Source organism: Rhinolophus hipposideros (genome assembly GCF_964194185.1).
Source record: "Rhinolophus hipposideros genome assembly, chromosome: 15".
In the NCBI taxonomy this organism is placed as follows: Eukaryota; Metazoa; Chordata; class Mammalia; order Chiroptera; family Rhinolophidae; genus Rhinolophus; species Rhinolophus hipposideros.
In genome coordinates this window covers 2,963,624-2,983,542 of record NC_138061.1, presented here as the reverse complement: position 1 = coordinate 2,983,542, position 19,919 = coordinate 2,963,624, and the positions used below count along the sequence as shown (strand labels likewise).

Here is a 19,919-nt window from a genome sequence, read left to right as displayed (position 1 = left end):
TTTTGTGTGCCTGACTTTGCATATGTGTGTGGAACTCTAACGAAAGTCATAGCAATGAGACATGGTGTTCTATGTGGGTAAACACATCGTGAACGCCTCTGGCTTCTCCCAGGCTTTTCTGGGCCATCCTAACTTTGTGACGCAATGGCTTCCATTCAGCCTCCATGCACCGTTTCTCATTTATTAATCCACAAGTGTTTATCCAATTTGCCTCATGAAGTTGATTTGACTGCATTTGTAGATTTTTCTCTGTACACCAAAACTTCAGTAACTACTCTTTGAAATGGGATGCTGTGAATGGAACATATATGAATCACTTTGAAATGATTAATAGCAACACATAACAGTAATTCAGACAAAATAAGAGCACCACACAGCCCTCAGAGGTTAAGCTTCATATGTGTCTTAGTCTGAGACAAATTGGCTTAACTATAATTACACCCAGGCAGGTGGATGAGAAAGAGACAAGTGGAAAGAAATCTTGCATTATCTTATGATCAAAATATTATAACAACTACAATAACAGGCACTTCCAGGGTGTTCCAGAAACTATGTTAATAATTCTTCAGTGACTCCTTCAATTCTCCCAACAGTCCTCCAGGCCCAATTACACTCACTTTTGAGTCACAGATGGTGACTCCTGGGGCTGTTTTACCCTGCCTGCTCAGGTCACTCGGCCAGTAAACAGTGGAGGTGAGATTCAAACCCCCAGGTTTGCCTGAACGAGCAAAACTCACTTGAGTGTGGTAGATAAGAATGATGCCTTTGAAGCCAAATATTTATTGAACATTCACTTTGCTGAAGAAGCCATTTAGGAACTATGAGGACACGCTGGCTAACGGTGACTTTATGGATAGCCTGGCAATGGGAACAGCCTTGGACTCACAAATCTGGCTCCCGGGACCACAACCAGAGGGCACAGGTCATGGCAAGGAGGTCACTGATGGCCATTTCCAAGGGCAAACAGACTGAAATCTAGTCTCTGGTCTTCCCCTAAACAGCTCCTGTTCTTAAGGTTAGGAAAAAAAAAAAGCCTTTATATTGACTTCACCATCTGTTTTGAATAATTTTGCATAATGTGAATAAGCTTTCTAATTTATCATCTCAGATTAGGACCATCATTTTTAAAGGAGACGCAAAGGTTGGACTTAGTCCTTGTTGCTCAGTATCACATGACTCGTTTTGTACTTAAGAGAAACTGAGGTGGGAGACATCATTGTTCTGTATGTCACTTATTCACTTGGGAGATAAATGAGGCAAAAACCCAGAGTTTTTGGCGTAAGAGGTACTAGTTACTTTTTGAAGCAATGTGGCTGGAGGATGATGGCTGATTTAGGAGACCGGCAGCCAAGTGCTGCCCAGGAGGGGAGGTAGCTGTGTGGGCCACTCTGGATGTTCTAACAAGGACTGGCCAGTCACCCCAGTTGTCCCAGAATGGAGCTTCAGTGTGCTCCCGCCAGGCACACTCAGAGTCCCCACCTGTAAGCTGCACACACCGGTCTGCTCCTGGTGGCACACACAGTCTTGCACATGTTTCCTATCGCCAGGCACACCCCCCACCGCAGCACACTCAGAGGCCTGGCCTCCGGTAGGAGGAATGACAGTCTGCACTGTCTCTGATATATGATGTGAGGGGGAGAAGACTGGACGGGGGACGGCTGCAAGGATTACTGAGTATTCCATTTCCCATTTCCGGACTCCCTCCTCTGGCAGCATGGATGGGTCTGACCTTCGATGGGTCCCGGTGGCGTGTGCGTGTGTGAGAACCGGGTAGGGCCCGTCTCCTATCTAAACTGCTCATGTAGAATATCAGCCTGAAACAGCCCACTTAAAACCTTAAAACTCCATTAAGTTTCTATCGATTTTTCTTTCCTAGTTAATACACACATCTGTTTTGACAAAATATGTGTTACTGGCACGGTGACACAACGTAACATACTTAACGCTAGAATTCCGGATATAATAAATGATTATCGGAGCATTTATGCCATCTGTAACCTACGCACTGAACTAGGATGACACTTTATTCCCTTTCATCCTAGGATGTTGATGAAGACTATATCATGGGAAAAACATCAACCTGGTTTCCAGAGTGAGCAGAACCCTCACTGTCTGGTGCAGCCATTAAAAGGCTTGTATTTTGGCAAAGCCCATCAGCTGCATAAAGAGAAGCAGATTCTGATGCTTACTGTCCAAACCAGTTCTGGTAAAGTGAGGGGGGAAAAAAATCTTTCTCTTGTTTAGCATCTTTTTTTTTTTTTAACGGTTCACACGGGCACACGCTTAGAAACGTGCTCACGGGAGAAGGTTAATTTATTGAGCTTCTTGCCCTACGGTGCGTTCCCGGCTCCGACGTGCGGGTAATGGATGAAGCAGATGTTTGACAGCGCAGCACCTCTTCGTAACTCCACTCTTCAAAAACAGTTTTACAAGTGCGTACTCGCGTCGGTTCCCGTTCTGCACAGGAAGCTGAGGTCATCGTGAAACATGAGGCTGGGGCAGCAGCCTGAGCTCACGTGCTCTGCAGCTGGTCCTCCATCTTCTGAGCATGTCAGCGATTTATGAAACAGCCATAATTTTCAGCTTATGGACAAAGAAATCAAAGTGTTGACACCATTACTGTAACATCTGCGAAGGGAAAAATATGAGCCGATTTCTACGTGCACAAATGGTACCGGAGTGACAAACATTCTTGCATGCTTCATTGTGTTCATTATCAGCAGTAATTATTTCTAACATGAGCAGTGTCTTCCAATTTAATGTCAACCCGAAAGGTTAAGACGTTAGCACAGGGGCACTTCTACCTCATGATTTGTGGGGTCGGTGAAGTTTCGCTGACTTGTAAACAGGAAGTGCTTGGCGGAGCTCACAGCATCTCTCACACCACAGAGGGTACTACCGGGTGGGGTCTACAAGGCTTGCCAGGCGTATTGTTGTCATCGGTGCAGGGAGGACAGAAGGCTCTGCCTCTCCACCCCACGGCCAAGCACCCATGGACACAAACTTCTGTAACTGTGGGTGCGGATGCTGAGTGCTGCACTGGGGAGAAGGCCCCAGGACGGGCGGGAGTGTCACTTATGGATGAGGCGCTGGCCTGGCCAGTTAAGGCAGTGAGGCCTGTCCTGCCTGTGCCACCAGACAGAAGCCCCGGTTATTCAAGCCCCTCTCTTCTCCGTGGACTGAGACGACCTGGAACCTCTAGGCTCCATCCAACAGGTGGTCCTTACCTGGCAGCTGTGCCAGGTAAGATGGCTGCCATGCAGACAACCAGGGATGTGAGGGGTCGATGGGGTCGCCGTAATGCTGGGTGAGTACCTAACATCGTGTGCGTGTGCGTGAACATTTGTTTACACACGCACACTCATGTGCATGTGGAGGGAGCCGGAGAAAGGGCAGAGAGTAAGTGCTCTGTTGTCGCCTTTTAAATAACCTCTGTTAAATAAAAAAATGTTGCCTACAAGGCCTATGGGGGAAAGAAATATCGTCCCGGGGTCTTCCCGCAGCCTCCTCCCTTGCAGAACCCAATTCTGGAGCCGCAGTGGTTTTCTCAGCTCCATCCATCACCTCACTGCATCACCCTATTACTTGATGCTGAAATCAGTTGTCAAAAATGCTAGAAACCTGACACTCTCCTTTGTCTCTTCATTTCTCTTCAGCCACTTAAAACCAGCCTTCCCTTTGCATTGGCTGTAATAGTCCCCGTTGGCATTAACATAAAAAAGTCCATAGTCAGCCCTGCAAGATGTCTGCTTCATGATACCACGGACCTTCCTTTCTTATTGATACATTCACCCCAACACGTACAATGACTCCTAGCACAGTAGGTCTTCTCTTAGCTTAGATTCCCAAGAAAACAGCTGGGGCAAGTCTTGAGCGTCAATGTCCTATTGAAAGGTGAAATTCCAGGGCAAGGAGAGTAGAGGAAGAGGAAATCGAAGTAGGGTGGAAAGCAAATACGAGGTGACATGTTACCACCCTGGCCCAGCTTTGTAACAAACTCCAACCTATCTGACCAAAGCTGGACAAGTGTGTCCTCTCAGTCAGGTGAGATGTCATCAGATGGACTGTATGGAAAAACCATGCCCGGAGGGGTGTCCATTGCAGAAGCCAGGCAGGGTGGCTTACCCACCTGTTCGCTGTCTCCCATTGGTCAAAGTGCCTCAAGAATGGAGTCACGCCCGATCTGGGTCTCATCACCGGGCGAAGCCTTTACTCTCACGATGCAAAGTCCATCTGCCCAGTCAGCCTGGGCACTCAGACACCTCAGACATAGTGCTGAGACCCACAGTGACCTGTTTAAATACTAGCCGATCCGAGTGGCTACTCTGCCACTTTGTCAGCCTAACAGGCATACAGATGTCGCGGTGAAAGGATCTCATTGCTGCCGGGTTGACCAGAAGGCAGCCCCCAAAACAACTCTAACCCTCAAATGTATGGTGTGGGGCCTTTCCCAATGCGAGACAAATGACCCTCTGTTTGATACCTGGTGCCGCCTCTAACAGAAAATTATAATAACATGACAATGACTCACTTCCAGAAAGTAATTTGGCTGTGAGCCAGTGAGGAATGTCTGCCAGACTGCACTGCACTTGTCTTTCTTCTGCCCACCACAGCCAACTCGGGTCAGATAATTAGCACTCGTCTTTATGCCGTATGCTTTCTGAATTTCTGCAGTACTATGAGTAGGAGGTAAAAGTTCTGAAACCTTCCATGAGGTTGTTGTTGCCATGGAAACCACTGCCTTGGAATTCTCATATTTATTCCCAGTCGGCGAACCGAAGATGTTCCAAACCAAATACTGAGAGTCCTAAAAGCCAGGCAGGAGGCAGGAGGGGATGGAGAGGTGCGGGCAGTCCCCAGAAGGTGACAGCGAGGACAAAGGAAGCAGGCAGGATGGGAAGGTAGCCCTCATCCAGCTGCCTGACCGGTGATGCGGTGTGGGTCCCGTGTGTCTGCTTGCCTGTCCTTGTCATGCGTCAGCCAGAGTGTGCCCTGCTCAGCGCCCACAGGACACTCTGAGCTTGTGTCTGTGCAGCGCTCACAGAGCCGGCCTGACCTCTCACTACCTCCTTCCTCTGCCCCGAACCAGCTGCGCCACCTTGGAGGAGCCAGCCCACTTTCTGGGCTTCCGAGATTACATCTCTTTATAAATGAAGGCTTTGGGTTGGTTGTTACCCAAGGTCTCTTTCTGGTGGAAGCATTATGACGCAGCTGTGAAATGGAAGGGCGGAAGTTCTGGTTAACGGCGGGGTGGTTTGGGGTCTCCTGCAGCGGGCCAAGCTACCATCTCCAGCGGGGTGAGGCTGGAGGATGTGCTGTCTGTAGAAAGATCCTGGCACGTGGGACAGTGCTAGGCCATTCTTCTGACCTTGGGGGAGGCTGGTTGTTGTACTGTCATTAGTTCATCAGAAATCATTATCAGGAAAATTTCCATTTGTCTTCAGATCATTTCTAAAAGACACTATGGAAAAAAAAAGCGACAGCCGGCAGAGATGAGTACAGTTCAGTCTTTGTGAGTAGCAAGGGGGCAGGGGTGGGGCGGGAGGCCAGGGGGCGTGGCTATTCCACCCCTGGAAGGGAGGGGACAGGTGTAGAGAAGGTGAACAGCAGTGAGCTGCAAAGACTGGGCATGTGCTGAGGTATCCCTCCCCAGGCTGCTTCTGCCCAGTGTCAGCCTCTGGAATTAGAGAGGAAAACCCACCTACCCAGTCCTCAGGCACCCCATTTTATTGCTAGGAGAAGCCTAGGATGTGAACTTGAACCTTGGCCCTTCCTGGCTTACGGGGAGTATGTTATAAACAATGGATTGCTATCTTTAAGAGGCGTGAAGGAGTGTTAAATTTTTAAGATATAATTTTGCTGGGTCAAATTTAAAGAGAAAGTCTTGAATCTGTCTTCTAGGCAGAGAAGGGAAACAAGGTGAATGATAGTCTACTGGGTAGGAAGAAAGATGGAAAAGGATGAGGAAAGGGACAGCCCTCTCAGAGGAGGGGCTGGGGCTCCGACACCCACCCGCAAATCCTCTCCAGGAGAAGGGGAGCCAGGCCTGTGGGTGCTGACTTAGAGACAATACACCCCTCAGGGCTGGGCCCTCCCTCCTTGGTTCCAAGGCGGTGTGGGTGGCCATAGAATCCTTTCTTTCCATCAGGTGCAGCTGAAATTTCACAAGAGCCGAGAGGAAGATGGTTTGTACGTGAAAAGTGAGTTCTCCTGGAATAGTCTTTAGAAGTTTAACTACAAAATTCCAACATGTGTGTGGAAGGGTGGGGGAGGAAAAGGAGCGGGAGGGCTGCAGGGTTTCAAGGAAAGGAAAAAGGCCCCAGAGTACACACTGCCCAGTACTGATGGGAGCAGGTTTTCCCTGAATTTACAGTAACATAGACTATGGTCTTGCCACAGTCTAAGATGCCTTAGGCTGTTGGGCTTTGGTTTCTTTTTTTTTTTTTTTTAATTTATTTTATTTTTTTTTAAATTTATTTATTTATTTATTAGTTTCAGGTAAGAGAACATTATGTTAAGTGAAATAAGTCAGAAAGAGAAAGACAAGTACCATATGATCTCACTTATATATGGAATCTAAAGAAAAGACTATGTGAATGAACTAATCAGAGACAGTTTTGGGGACGCAGAGAAAAAACTGGGCTTTGGTTTCTGATTGTTGCAGTTCTAACTAGTTTCTTTGTAACTAAAAACAAAGTATCAACATTTAAAATCTGATTAATAAATACATCTTGCTACAAACGAATTTAGAATTTACATCCCTCCCTTATTTTAATTCACAACGCTGAATTAAAATACTGACCTCTGCCAGGCGTATCAGGTGAGATGAGTTTGAGGTTTTGGTTTCTTTGTTTTGTTGAAATCCAGTATGCAATGATTTTAAGCAAATTCTCAGGAATATCATTTGGGGCAAAGACAATCGAATGCTTAGTGAACTCTATTCCCAGGCCTGCTATCTTCACCCCCATTTGTCTCCCGTGCAGCCAACGGTGGCAGGTGAGGTGGCACCTGGGCACAAGCCCTCGTGGCAGGCAGTGTGCAGAGCTCAGGAGGAAGGCAGGCGTCCACAGACTTGTAGCTCGATGGCACCATTTCCCACCACCTGGGGGGCGCTTCTGGGCTGGAACAGGGACACACGCAGGGACACCCCGAGCCGCGTCCTAAGAAAGAACTTCCACTCCTTGGCAGGTCTCTCATGAAGGTTCAGAGCAGGATGAGGCCATACGTGGGATCTGCACTCGTATTCATACGTCATCAGCATTGAAGTTGATCTTCCTGTTATCACACTTGGCTGAGAACGCTTCTGTGGCCAGTGGCAGCAAGTCAACATTCTTCATTGAAGTGGGGTGCTCGGAAGAAAAGGTAAGGGCGCAGCTTCCCTAAATGTGGGGCCAGCAAGGATGCTGCCAAGGGAAGCAGGGCCTGAGCACGTGCCCTCCTCTCCCTACAAGGGCTCTCCAGTGGCACTTTTTAGGAGCTCAGCTTTACAAAGCAGTGGTGGCACCTGTCCATTTGGTCACACACTGCCCGCACTGCGTGTCACTGATCCGAGGGCTTGGGGACAGCTTTGGCTCCTTTTGTCCTGATTGTGGGTATGGCATCTTGTCTTGTCCCAGTGCTGCTAGGGCTCTGACTCCATTAGTGGCAGAAGAATGGGCTCATCTTGCAAACCCGCCATTCCCTGAGTTGTCCACATTTGTTCCATGGGCAAGTTTCTGGGTGCCTTTACTCACATCAGCAAGGTGGGAGGCCTGGCAGAGGGCCCTCCCAGGAAGGACTCACCATCACCAGGGCTCCATTCGCTAGGGTAAGTGGGCTTTCATTGGTTCTGGCCAAGTCGACTCTGCCAGCTGTGGGAGCCCAGAGGCATTTATCATCCACCCTGCCATGGCCTCTCGGGTCAGGCTCTCCACAGGAAGTGCTCAGTGGTTCGTTTTCTGCTGAAGTTGCTGTACTTTCTCCTGCCGTGGCCCCAGCTTTTACCATCTCTGGGGCCTCCTTGTGTTCTTCACCAGCTTGAAAAGGCATTTCCTAAATTCATAATGTTTTAGACACATCGTAGTCTTAGAATTGGATTGTAAAGCCTGCAGGGAAGAGGGTCTGGCCTGCCCCTCAACCCTGCCCCATTTCCTGAAGGAATTGGTAAAGGCAAATACTATACTTTTCTGTTTTTACAGCTGCCTGTATTTTCTCATTTGATTCTCATAACTCTGGGAAGTCAGGCAAGTGTTATTATTCCCATTTCTCAGATAAGGAAACAGAGGTTAAGGAAACGTAACGATACACACAGCCATGCGATTTCACAGCAGGGATGAGAATCGGTGGGTCCTGGTTGCTACCACAGCCTTTCACCTCTCCAGCCACCTCCCTGTCCAGCTGTCCCACACCAGAATAAACAGTAAGGAAGCCTCTGTCAACTCCAGGACACAACCATTGCTTCTCCCACCTCGTCACACACCCTTCCAAGCAGGGGACTCACTAGAGAAGGGTACAGATGTGTGACAAGCCCAGGAGCACTGGAATCAGATGCACAATTTTACATTTCTCTTTTTGTTTCCTTTCAGAATTGTCTTTCCTTTAGGTCATTCTTGAATTCTCAGCCCTGTGAGCACCCAAGACTCACCTGTTCAGAGGAATGCTTCCCTTCTCCCCTGACTCCTGCCCCCCCCACTTCCAGCCCCTTACCCTCAATCTAGAGACCAGTCCTTTCCCTACCTCTCCTCCTTCCTGCGCTTCCTGGATGCTGGCCCCCTCTGAGTCTTCTGTTCCCCTCACACTCAGACCTGGGTGAACCCTCCCCAGGTCCTCAGGGTATGGGCACTAGGCTTCTGGCGATTGCTGAGGTTACAGGTTTGGTTTGTTTTTATTCAATAGTGAAAGAAAGCCTGTCCAGCCTGCACAATAAAGCCATCCTGGATTATTTGGGGGAAATTATTTTCTTGAGGATTAGCTAAGAAATAAACATCAGAGACCAATACTTCATTCAATTCACAATGATTCTTATGGCAAAAACAAATCATCTCAAAATAAAAGTGACAGTGGCTAAAATGTATACAGTAAAACTGTCAGAAAAATCAGAATTTCTTGGCAGATCCAAATCTGTACAGATGATCTAGAAAATATTGGAATTGAAAAAGTGCGATGACTGCATTAGAAAACATGCACTCATAAAAGCTAACATTAATGAAAAAAATGATGTGGACAAAATACTGATCTGAGAATCAAAGCTTGACCGCAAAATGTACTTGGGTGAGAATTGATCTTGATGAAAATAATTTTGGGAAAATACTTTCTTGACCATCTTTCTATACAGCAGCTAAATTTTTCAAGTGTTTCTATTTTTCTTTTACATTGATTTAACCATATTCATGCCAGAAAAACTTTCTCCACAAAAACTCAGTGTCGATATGATCCTGTTTCACATATTTGCATTCACACAATGTTATCAGAGTATTTCCAGAATAAAAAAATACAGGGACAGAATAACAGAGTCAAAATGCCAGAAACTGATTTCTGATTCCAGACAAACTTGTCCTGGGTCCCATCACCCCTCCCTAAATACTACTAAAAATGACAGACATTATATATAAAATAAATACATGACTCTGAGTGGTGGAAAAAGGAAGACACACAACTGGCTGGGGACCTGGGGTCCTGAGAAGCAACCCAGCGTGAGCCCCGGTTCTGCTCTGCCTCCTGTCCAACCTGAATGCAACCTGAGACCCCAAACTGATGACGTGCACAAATGGGACCAGAAGAGCTTGTTCTTTTAGGCCAAAGGAACAGGACAGAAGTAATCTTAGACATTTTGGTAAATTATGGTTCACAAATGAAAATTTTGATAAATTAGACTTCAAAATGTAAAATGTTCACTCTACAAAAGACCCTTTAAGAAGATGAAAAATCAGGATTTTCAGGTAAAATGGCAGAGTAGGTAAACGCTGTGCTCACCTCTCAGGACCACATCAGTTACACCTAAACCACAGAACAACCATCTCTGAGAATCACCTGAAATCTAGCTGAACTGAAGCCCGACAACTACGGACATACACAGAAGCCACCTCGACACTGGCAGGAGGGGCAGAGACACAGAACGGGCTGGTCCCACACCCGCCCATTAAAAATGTCACCATTAAAAACCAGGAGGGTTGCCTCAGCTTTGGAGGTCCCCCCCCACCAGGAGGAGTGGGGGGTCCCAGCCCCTCCCCAGCCCAGGCTCCCAGTGCCGGGGAGAGAAGCCCCATCGCTTCTGGCTGTGAACACCAGGGTGTTTTTGGCTGAGTGAGACGAGGGCAGCTGCACGGGCAGGCGCTCCTCCGAAATGGCCGGCGCACGGACTCACCTGCTGACGACTCAGTGCTCTGCGCTCCAGCGCTGGGGGAGCCGCTCGGAAGGCGACGGGAACATACGGGGAGGAACTGAGTTGTCTGGGCTCAGGGTGATGGCTGGAGGGGCAGCTTTCTCCCGGATGGAGGAGCTGGTGGAAGCCATCCTTTCTGTTGAGCCCGCCCCTCCCTGCGTGCAGACGCACGACGCACCCAGACTCACGCACAGACGCAGACGCACGCTCGCGGACGGCATACCTGAGTCCCCATCAAACTGGCTAACTGTTGGCTCCACCCTGGTGATTCTGAGACCACACCCCACCCAACTTTCAGGCACACGCAGGCCGCCTCCAGTGAGTTTTCCTTATAAAAGTCCTGCTTTAGTTCAAGCTGCAGACATTCCTAAAATCTCTTAATGTTTCACAAAACCCAAACAAGCAGCATCTGGCTTGAGCGTGTCCCGTACCTCTGGCTGAGCAGCCCTAAGCCCAGCACTAGTGGCAGCTGGCCTTGGTTCATGGCTTGGCCTTACAAGGTACCACATGGGCACAAGCCACCTCTGGATTTCTTTGCGGCTCATGCCAGGTGGCCCCAGGCAGAGCACAGACTGTGACTGAACTTGGCCTGCAGTGGGTCCCCTCCCAGGAGGCCCTGGGGCTGGCAGAGCCCATGGCCAGCTTTGAACTGAGCTGGAGCATCACCCGGCTGCCACCAAGAATGGCACACCCGAAGGGCAGACTGGACAGGCACCAGAGCCCCGGTGGAGCAAACCCTCCTCTGTAGGGTCAGCCCGTGCACAACAGCTCCTCCACTGTAGTCAGTCACAACCAGGCCTCATAACCAATCAGCCTGAGGGTCAATCCCTCCCACGGATTTGCAAACAGCAATCAAGTCTCAACTACAAAAGGAGGACACACACAACCCACACAGAAGACACATCTAGAGTACCTGGCTCTGGTGACCAAGGAGAGTACACCACTGGGACCCACAGGACACCTACTACATAAGGCCACTCTACTAAGACCAGGAGGCATAGCAGCCCTACATAGAAACAAACACAGGGAGGCAGCCAAAATGAGGAGACAAAGAAACATTTCTCCAATAAAAGAACAGAAGAAAGCTTCAGAAAAAGATGTACACAAAATGAAGACAGGTAATCTACCAGACACAGAGTTCCAAGCACTGGTTATAAGGATGCTCAATGATCTCAGGGAAAACTTCAAAAAAGAGATAGGAAACATAAACATGGAGCTAGAAAACATAAGGAAGAACCAGTCAGAAATAAAGACTGCAATAACTGAAATAAAAAATACATTAGAGAGAATCAGCAGCAGACTAGATGAAGCAGAGGATTCAAGAATTAGAAGACAAGGTAGCAGAAAACACCCAATCAGAACAGCAAAAAGAGAAAAGAATCCAAAAAAAAAAAAAAGAGGAGAGTTTAAAGTGCCTCTGGGACAACCTCAAAGTGTTAGGAACATTCACTTCATAGGGGTACCAGAAGGAGAAGAGAGAAAGCAAGGAATTGAGAACCTATTTAAAGAAATAATGACTGAAAAATTCCCTAACATGGCAAAGGAAATAGATATACATGCCTGGGAAGCGCACAGAGTACCAAATAAGATGAACCCAAACAGGCCCACATCAAGACACATCATAATTAAAATGCCAAAGGTTAAAGATAAAGAGAGAATCTTAGAAGCAGCAAGAGAAGAAGTTAGTGACCTACAAGGGAGCTCCCATAATACTATCAGCTGATTTCTCAATAGAAACTTTGCAGGCCAGGAGGGATTGGCACAAAATACTCAACATGATGAAAAGCAAGGACCTACAACAAAGATTACTACATACAGCAAAGCTATCATTTAGAATCAAAGGATAGATAAAGAACTTCTCAAATAAGAAAAAGCTAAAGGAGTTCATCACCACCAAACCAGTATTACAATGAATGATAGAGGGACTTCTTTAAGACAAAGTCATCATCATCATCATCATCATCATCATCATCATCATCATGCAATAATTACATATCTATCAACAATTACTTTAAATGTAAATGGGTTAAATGCTTCAATCAAAAGATAGGGTATCAGAATGGATAATAAAGTAAGACCCTTACATATGCTGCCTACAAGAGACTCACTTCTGATCAAAAGACACACACAGACTGGAAGTATCAGGATGAGAAAAAAGATATTTCACGAAAATGGAAACAAACAAACAAAAAGCTCTGGTAGCAATACTTAAACCAGATAAAATAGACTTTAAAACCAAGGCTATAACAGAGACAAAGAAGGACCCAGTAATCCTACTTCAGGGTAATAGTCCGAAGAAACCCAAAACACTACATCGAGGGGACCTGTGCGTCCATATGTTCATTACACCATCGTTTACAATGAGCAAGATGTGGAGGCAGCCTGGGTGTCTCTCTATAGAAGAATGGATAAAAAGGAGGTGATACATATTTTTCATATATACATATGAGAAATGAAACCTTCTGTCCACACAAAAATCTGGATGTGAGTGTTGGTAGCAGGTTTATGTGTCACAGCCACAAACTGGAAACAACCCCAAGTCCTTTCCAGGGGTGGATGGTTAAACAACCTGCTGTATATCCATATGGTGGGACACTGCTCAGCAACAAAAAGGAGTGATCTCCTGACACCCACTAACTGGGGTGGATCTGAAGGGCGTTATGCCGAGTGAAACAAGCTAATTTCAAAAGGCTGTATCTAGTAGGATTCCATGAGCTAAGAGATGATACAGGTTAGTGCTGCAAGGGTGGAGGGGCAGAGCACCTATAAAGCAATGGCACTAAGATCTATCTACCCAGCAGGGGAACAGTTCTGTATCCTGTTTGTGGTGATGGCACCACTCACACATGTGATAAAATTGCACAGAATTAAATACACACACACACACACACACACAAACACAAATGTGAGTAATACTGAATACGGTCTGTGGATGGTACCAATATTAACTTTCTGGTTTTGATTTTGTACTATAATTAGGTGAGCTGTTACCACTGTAGAAAATAGGGTGAGGCATTTATGACCCCTCTCTGTATTATCTTTTAGACTTCCTGTGAGTCAGTAATTCCTTCAACATAAACAGTTCAATGCAATGCTATGTAACAATATATATGCCCAGGGTCGAAAGTAGTCATGCCTTACTTACTCTTAGCTCAGATTTCTCCGACCTGATCCATTGTGACTCACTCCCAAATCTAACCCTGACCATTAATAAGGTTTGTTTCTACACTGATAATATTAACCATTCTCCAAAACTAGCAAATTCCTTTGAATCCCTATGGTTTTACACATGCCATTTTTTTCATTTAAAGACTATTAAAGCCCTTTCTCAGACATAATGTCAGCTCTTCTCCTTTGAAATCCGGCTCTAAATTCGTTCTTCTGGTATACACATTTTAATGAGAATTAAGTGTATTCATTATATATTATCAATATATGGATTTCAAATTAGTGATAATTATATAAATATATAAGTGTGTATATGTTACAGATCACATAGCAATCACATGTCATATAGCACAGATGCTATTACTGAGTGACAGCTGCCCTTATGGCCATATTTTTGATGGTGAAGGGAAGCAGAATATGCCATCCTCAAATATGCCCATTAATTTAAGGATTATTTTGAGAAACTGCAGACTCAGGAGAAGTTCTAAAAACAGAGTAAAAATTACCCTTTTGAAAGGGAAATTTACATGCATTCAAGAAATCTCCATTTGTAAGTGTCTCCATCTCAATGAAGAAGGCACCCCCATAAATCTGCACAAGCACCTACCTCACCCTTGTTTACCTGCTTTTCCCATCACCTCCTATAATTTACTCCCCACCCCCACATTTTTCTCTTGTCTTTAGATGAAGACAGTATTTAAGGAGGTGGCTTGGTAATCCCCAAGGGTTGCTGAGTGTCCCTGGGCCTCTCCCAGGAACACAGGAGGCAGAGATGCTAATAAACTTCTGTTTGCTTTTCTCTTATTACTCTGTCTTTTATTACAGAGGGTCTCAGCCATGAACTCAGAAGGGTAGAGGGTAAATTATTTTTCCTCCTCTATAATGGGAATAAAAAGGTAACTGATGCAGTCGCCAGAAGAGAGATGAGTGCCTAAGAATGTGAATCCTTTTGATCTATGTGACCAACCGGAGAGCCTATGTATGTGTGCACATGTACGTATACACACACACATGCTCACATGAATGTATATATACACATGTATGTATACACATGTATGTGTATATAAACAGGTGTGTGCACACGTGCACACCTGTATATACATGTGCACACATGCATGTACACACATGCACACATGGATGTATATATGCACTTGTGTATACATGTGCACATATGCATGTACACACGTGCACACATGGATGTCTATACGCACGTGCACACATGTATGGGCACACACTTGCACACACTATATTGGCTATAAGATACATCAAGATATTTATGTATCTCCATATTCATATATAATGATGTATATAAAGTATACATCTATTTTATAGATTTTATATACTATGTACATATTTTATGTGTATATATTTTGTGTATAATATACATATATGATGTGACAGAGATGTATGTTACATTTTTATATATTACATACATGCATACACATGTATGTATACATACTTACATGCTATATTGGGCATATATATAATATGCAGCGATGTGATATAAATATATATTTATAATCACACACACACACACACAGAGGCTGTCATTTGGTCACAGCATCTGAAATGCTGATGGACAGTTTTCTCACTGACAGCACCTATCCGTCTTCTGGTGACTGTCTTGTCTCCCTTGGGAACAAGTCCTCTGACCCAGCATCCTGAGGGGAGGGCGAGCAAGCTGTGCCAAGGTCACCTGCTCCTGATCACCACTCAGCCGGGGACTTCCTGCTGAGAGAGCTCTTGGCAGGGGACTCTTGGACTCCAGGCCAAAAGTCTGTCCCTCTGTCCCAGGCTGCTGCTGGTGCTGAGTCCCAGCCTCCGACTGCAGGGATCGGGGAAGGGAGCAGTGATTCCCAGCAGCCTGCTCTCCCCCAGACAGCACCAGGCCACCCTCCGTGGCCCACAGCTCCAGGGTCTGTGTGGGCGTATGGAGGCCGCTTGAGCAGAGGGGAGAGGACACACACAATGGCAACTGCTGTTTCCACAGGAACTCTGATTTCAAAGCCCTCCATTGCTAATCTGGCTGGAAGGTCGCGATGGTGGCATCTGTTCTTTGCCATGTCCTTTGTGAGTTCTGCACATGATACTCCTTCACGTGCTCACTTCGGTAAACATCTATCAAATTGAGGGGAGAAAGTTTCCATGTTAATATCTTGTTAATGTTCTTTACCAAAAACCCTTACGTTTTGAGCTATTTAGTGATAAAAAGGATTAAGAGAGCAGAAAACAAATCAACCTTTTCTACGTGGCCTTTGTAGGTGAACACCCAGGTTTCTGGGGCTTGGAGCCCCTCCCACACTGAGCATCTGGGAGAGTGGACTAAGCACTGGCCACATGGTCCCTTAAGCAGCCACTGTGGGCCCGGCACGTGCTCACACACCCTGTGGTTGGCCTCAGCCCCAGGAAGTCTTATTGGCCTGGGATGTCTGGGCTCTCAGACCTCAACTGGAAAACAGTCTTTGGGGCCCCTTCTCCACCCTGAAAGGAGGTAGAGGTTCATGCAGGTAAACAGGGTTGGCAGCTTGCTCTTCATGGAGCTCAAAGTGAGCCCTGGGACTGGGACTCGTCGAGCAGGACATCTGCGCTCTGAATAGCAGTAAAGGTCAAAGCTCCCAGAGCTACTGGATTCTCCAGGCAGTTTCCATGGGGCTTGTATTGTCATCCCTTCTGACCTTGCCATTTCTTTCCAAGTGTTTAGCTTAAGCATGCTTGGTTATAGAGTTGGAACTTTAAGACAGGGCAGCAAAATTTCATGAAACTGCCATGTCTAAAATGTCAAGTGTAATCAAAAGAATTTCATTATTTATTTCAGCTGCAGAACTGAAAGGAAAGGCGCACGTTATTTTCAGTCATTTGTAATTCTCTGTGTTGATTTCATGAAAGTCGCTATGGAGGCTTCAGGTTTTCGTGGAAGGGGAGAATCAGCCTGCCCAGTCCAGCCTCTGGCCTCCTGGATTTCTGTGGAGAGGCTGCTGGGTGGCCAAAGCTCAGGAACATGCTGGAAGGCATGGCCCACAGGGAGATCCACTCCAGACTCACTGGGAGGGAGGCTATGCTTGGCTGCTTCAGATGTTTGACAACTGACTTGTTCCAAACCAGTGAGAAATCGGAGGAACGTGGACTTCAGGCAGTTGGCAGGACCTGGCAGAGCGGGGACACTCCAGGAGCTGCCAGAGAACCTAGAACCCCATTCTACCCAGCATGTGATGGTGGGGGGAGTCCAGAATGGAGGTGGACCAGCCTTGGCTCCGAGGGTGAGACCAACACAAGTAGAACACGGAGCGCTGTCTGAACTCGTGCTATCGTGGCTTTTGTGTTAATTATAAAGACACATGTGACCCTCTGGACCGGTAGCCAAGGAGGCTGGCTGTCAGCTGGCCTCCTCTAATCCCACAGAAGCTGTTTCCTCCTCTGTAGAACAGAAATGGTGACCATAAGGAACCTTCTTAGGTGAAGTGATACTGCTTAAGGAAAGCTAAAACAGCAAACACTGGACTCTATAAAGGTACTTTCAGCTGCAGATTTGCCTTTAGGTTTCGGGAAGGAGACAAAGATTCTCAGAACCCCTTCGTGATCCCAGGCTGCTGGAGTCGTAGTCGGCAGTCTGGTGGGAGTGCCTGGCCATTGCACGGCTATTCTGACCATCTGACCACAGGGCATATCTCCATCCACGCGTGTGACCCGATACAAAGCACTCTGGGCCCTGGCACCAGCTGGCACCATGCCCTCTGTATTTCTTAAGCTGGAGGATTGAGAACTCAGCTTGATCAGTAAGTTCGTGGGACACCATCAGTTAGCATTTTGGTGTTGGTCTTAAGTGGGCGTTTTCAGTGCCGCTATAGGGGTTCCTGTTCGCGTTTTAGACCCAGTGCTTGGCTGCTGCTATTGGGGGAGGGGGCTTGCCGGTGACATGTGGCTTCATTTAGCATTCTGCTGACCAGGAGAGCCTTGGCCCTGGTCCTTATACTGAGTTTAACACGTTAATAATCATGTTTTCAGTGATCCCTGCTCTCTGATATCTGGCATATTATTATCAAGTGAGTGCTGCCAGGGGAATAGAAACCAGAATTATACCATCAGATATCATATTTGGGGGAAAGCCTTTCCCTCTTGTGATCACAAGCTGGCTTTTTTAGTTTAATAAAAAACAGAAGAGATGAGTGGCTCCACCCTCCCTGGCCCTGGAGAGCGGGGGTTCAGACACAGGAGCTCATCTCTGGAAAGAAAACGTTGACAGTCTGGGAAATTTTCATTCAAATTCCAGAAGCAAAGTAGGACTGCACTTTCAGAAGGAGAGGAAGAAATGAAGGAAGGGTCATACAGCAGAATGACTGACAAGGACCCACGTACAAGGCACTCATTTAAAAAAAAGAAAAAAGCCCAGAATTTCACCTCATTTGAAGCAGAGATGTTTTTGTTTTGTTTTGTTTTGCTTTGTTTTTAATTTAAAAGAGAACGTGGGAGCACGCCCCTTGTCTGAGAGCCTTCTCTTGTCAGACTTTCCACCAGTGGTGTTTTTATACCTTGGTCCACAGTCACAGTTTAGGAAAGCCTAAATGGTCTCAGAGACGTGGTATCTATTAATTCAACTGTACTCATTGCAAAATCCACATGAGGTAGTTGGACCTGGCAAGGCTTACGCCATCTCTCTGGAACAAAGGCCAGTTTTTTCAGTAACCAGAGCCACCAGGGGCCAGACCTCTTCAGAGCTTGAGGTTTAAACTCCTGTTTATTTGGATATGGCACCAAATGAAGAATTTTCTTTATGTTCCAGCAGTTTCTGGAACACCAGCTGTTCTAAATTTGGTTTGAAACGTTTGTTAGAGTCACCAATAAATGAAAGAGAGAAGGAACTGAGCTGGCTTTGCAAAAGGAAAAAGCTCTCAAGTTTCCTCAAACAAGACAGGCCTTCCTTCTAGATGGGTTTTATATTCGAGGTTGTCTCCAGGGGACTGTTTCCATCCGGGCCCTGGAGGGAAGGGTTTTTCCACCCTGCAGGCTCATCCAGCACATCCAGCTAACATGACACTGGAGACTGGAGGGTGGTTCCCAGCAGGCCAGGAGCACCAGGCCACCTCCACCCTCCAGCCACTCAGCAGGAGGAGCACAGGCCCCAGGCCAGCCCTTGGTGGCCTGTCTGAAATTGTCATGACTCCTGGCTCCTGCCCACAGGTCCTGAGGTTCCAGGGCACTTCACAATGAATGCGATTGAGCTGGTCTCCAAGGGGCAGCGGTGGGAATGGAAATCCTTGCATGAACAGCACTTCCAACACCACAGCGATGTCCCTTGTCTGGAGGAGAATGCAGGCCTCCCCCTGGACTCAGCAGGGCCCAGATAGGCAGGGTCCTCCCCTGAGAGACCCCTTGCCCACATGGTCTCTCGGCGAGCCAGGGCGCAGGGTGCCATCCACGCCGAGGTGAACTCTGAAACCCTGCTTCCAGGAAACATAGCAAGAACCAACAGGTCTGCCCTGTGCATGGATTCCTGGACCCCCCGGACTGGCTTTATCACAGACCATGGAACAGAATCCCAGCATTTCTGAAAAGAGCATCGAGTCTGAGCTTCGAAAACAAAAGTTCTGAGGGACTTTCTCCCGCAAACAAAACGCACACCACAGGGCCTTAGAACTGCTTTGAAAAAGTGCTTTTGAGTTCTGGTCCAACAGGCCCCACGGAACTCCCATTCCACCTTGGGCTCTTGCTCACGCGGACTGCCCCATTCTCACCCAGGCTGCCCTTCCTCCCCCCCGCCTCTCACCCCGTCCATCAGACCCGCCTTCCTGAGTTTGTCTCCTGTCCCAGACGGATTTTCCCTACCTGAGTCTGACCGGGGAGTGCCGATTTTTCAATTGGCACTCCATTAGCTCTTCCAGGTACAGCCCTCATCTCTTTCCCTAGACTGTGAGTCTCCTGGGAGTGCGGACCCCGGGGGTCCCACGGCCGCCAGGGCAGGCATTACGCCCATGGATGACTCCACAGGTGGGTGTGGATTAGTTGGCGATCCCAGGAAATGTATTGCCAAGTCCTACATCAGAAGTCTCCGGAGTGAAAACGCTTTTTCACAAGGCGTTATAATATGTCACCGTGAAAAAAACGTTTTCCAAGACCCAGCGAGGTGTGTAAAGTGAAGGCTGACTGCAAACCAGAACCATATTGCAGCCCTCTTGACATTTCCAAAACAGTGACCAATAAAAGTTGCTATTTATGCGTGCCCTACTGGTGACACTATTAAATCTTTTGGCTGCACTGTTCGGGGAAGGTTACAGGCTGAAAGCAGTGTGAATTGGAACCGTGTCTAAATTGGAATTTTATCTGGCACCATTTGGCTTAAGCTTGGCTCACTAACCTTCAGCTTTTACTCATACTGGAATTATTCAATAGAGGACTC

General features: G+C 47.0%; 1 long non-coding RNA gene across 1 annotated transcript; it reads left to right on the top strand.

Moving 5' to 3' along the window:
• The first annotated feature begins 4,771 nt into the window (after positions 1 to 4,771).
• Positions 4,772 to 8,743, top strand: LOC308508434. The gene is made up of 4 exons (XR_013995027.1): positions 4,772 to 4,901; positions 6,149 to 6,200; positions 7,189 to 7,362; positions 8,565 to 8,743. It is a non-coding gene; the product is annotated as an uncharacterized lncRNA (long non-coding RNA).
• Positions 8,744 to 19,919: the final 11,176 nt, after the last annotated feature.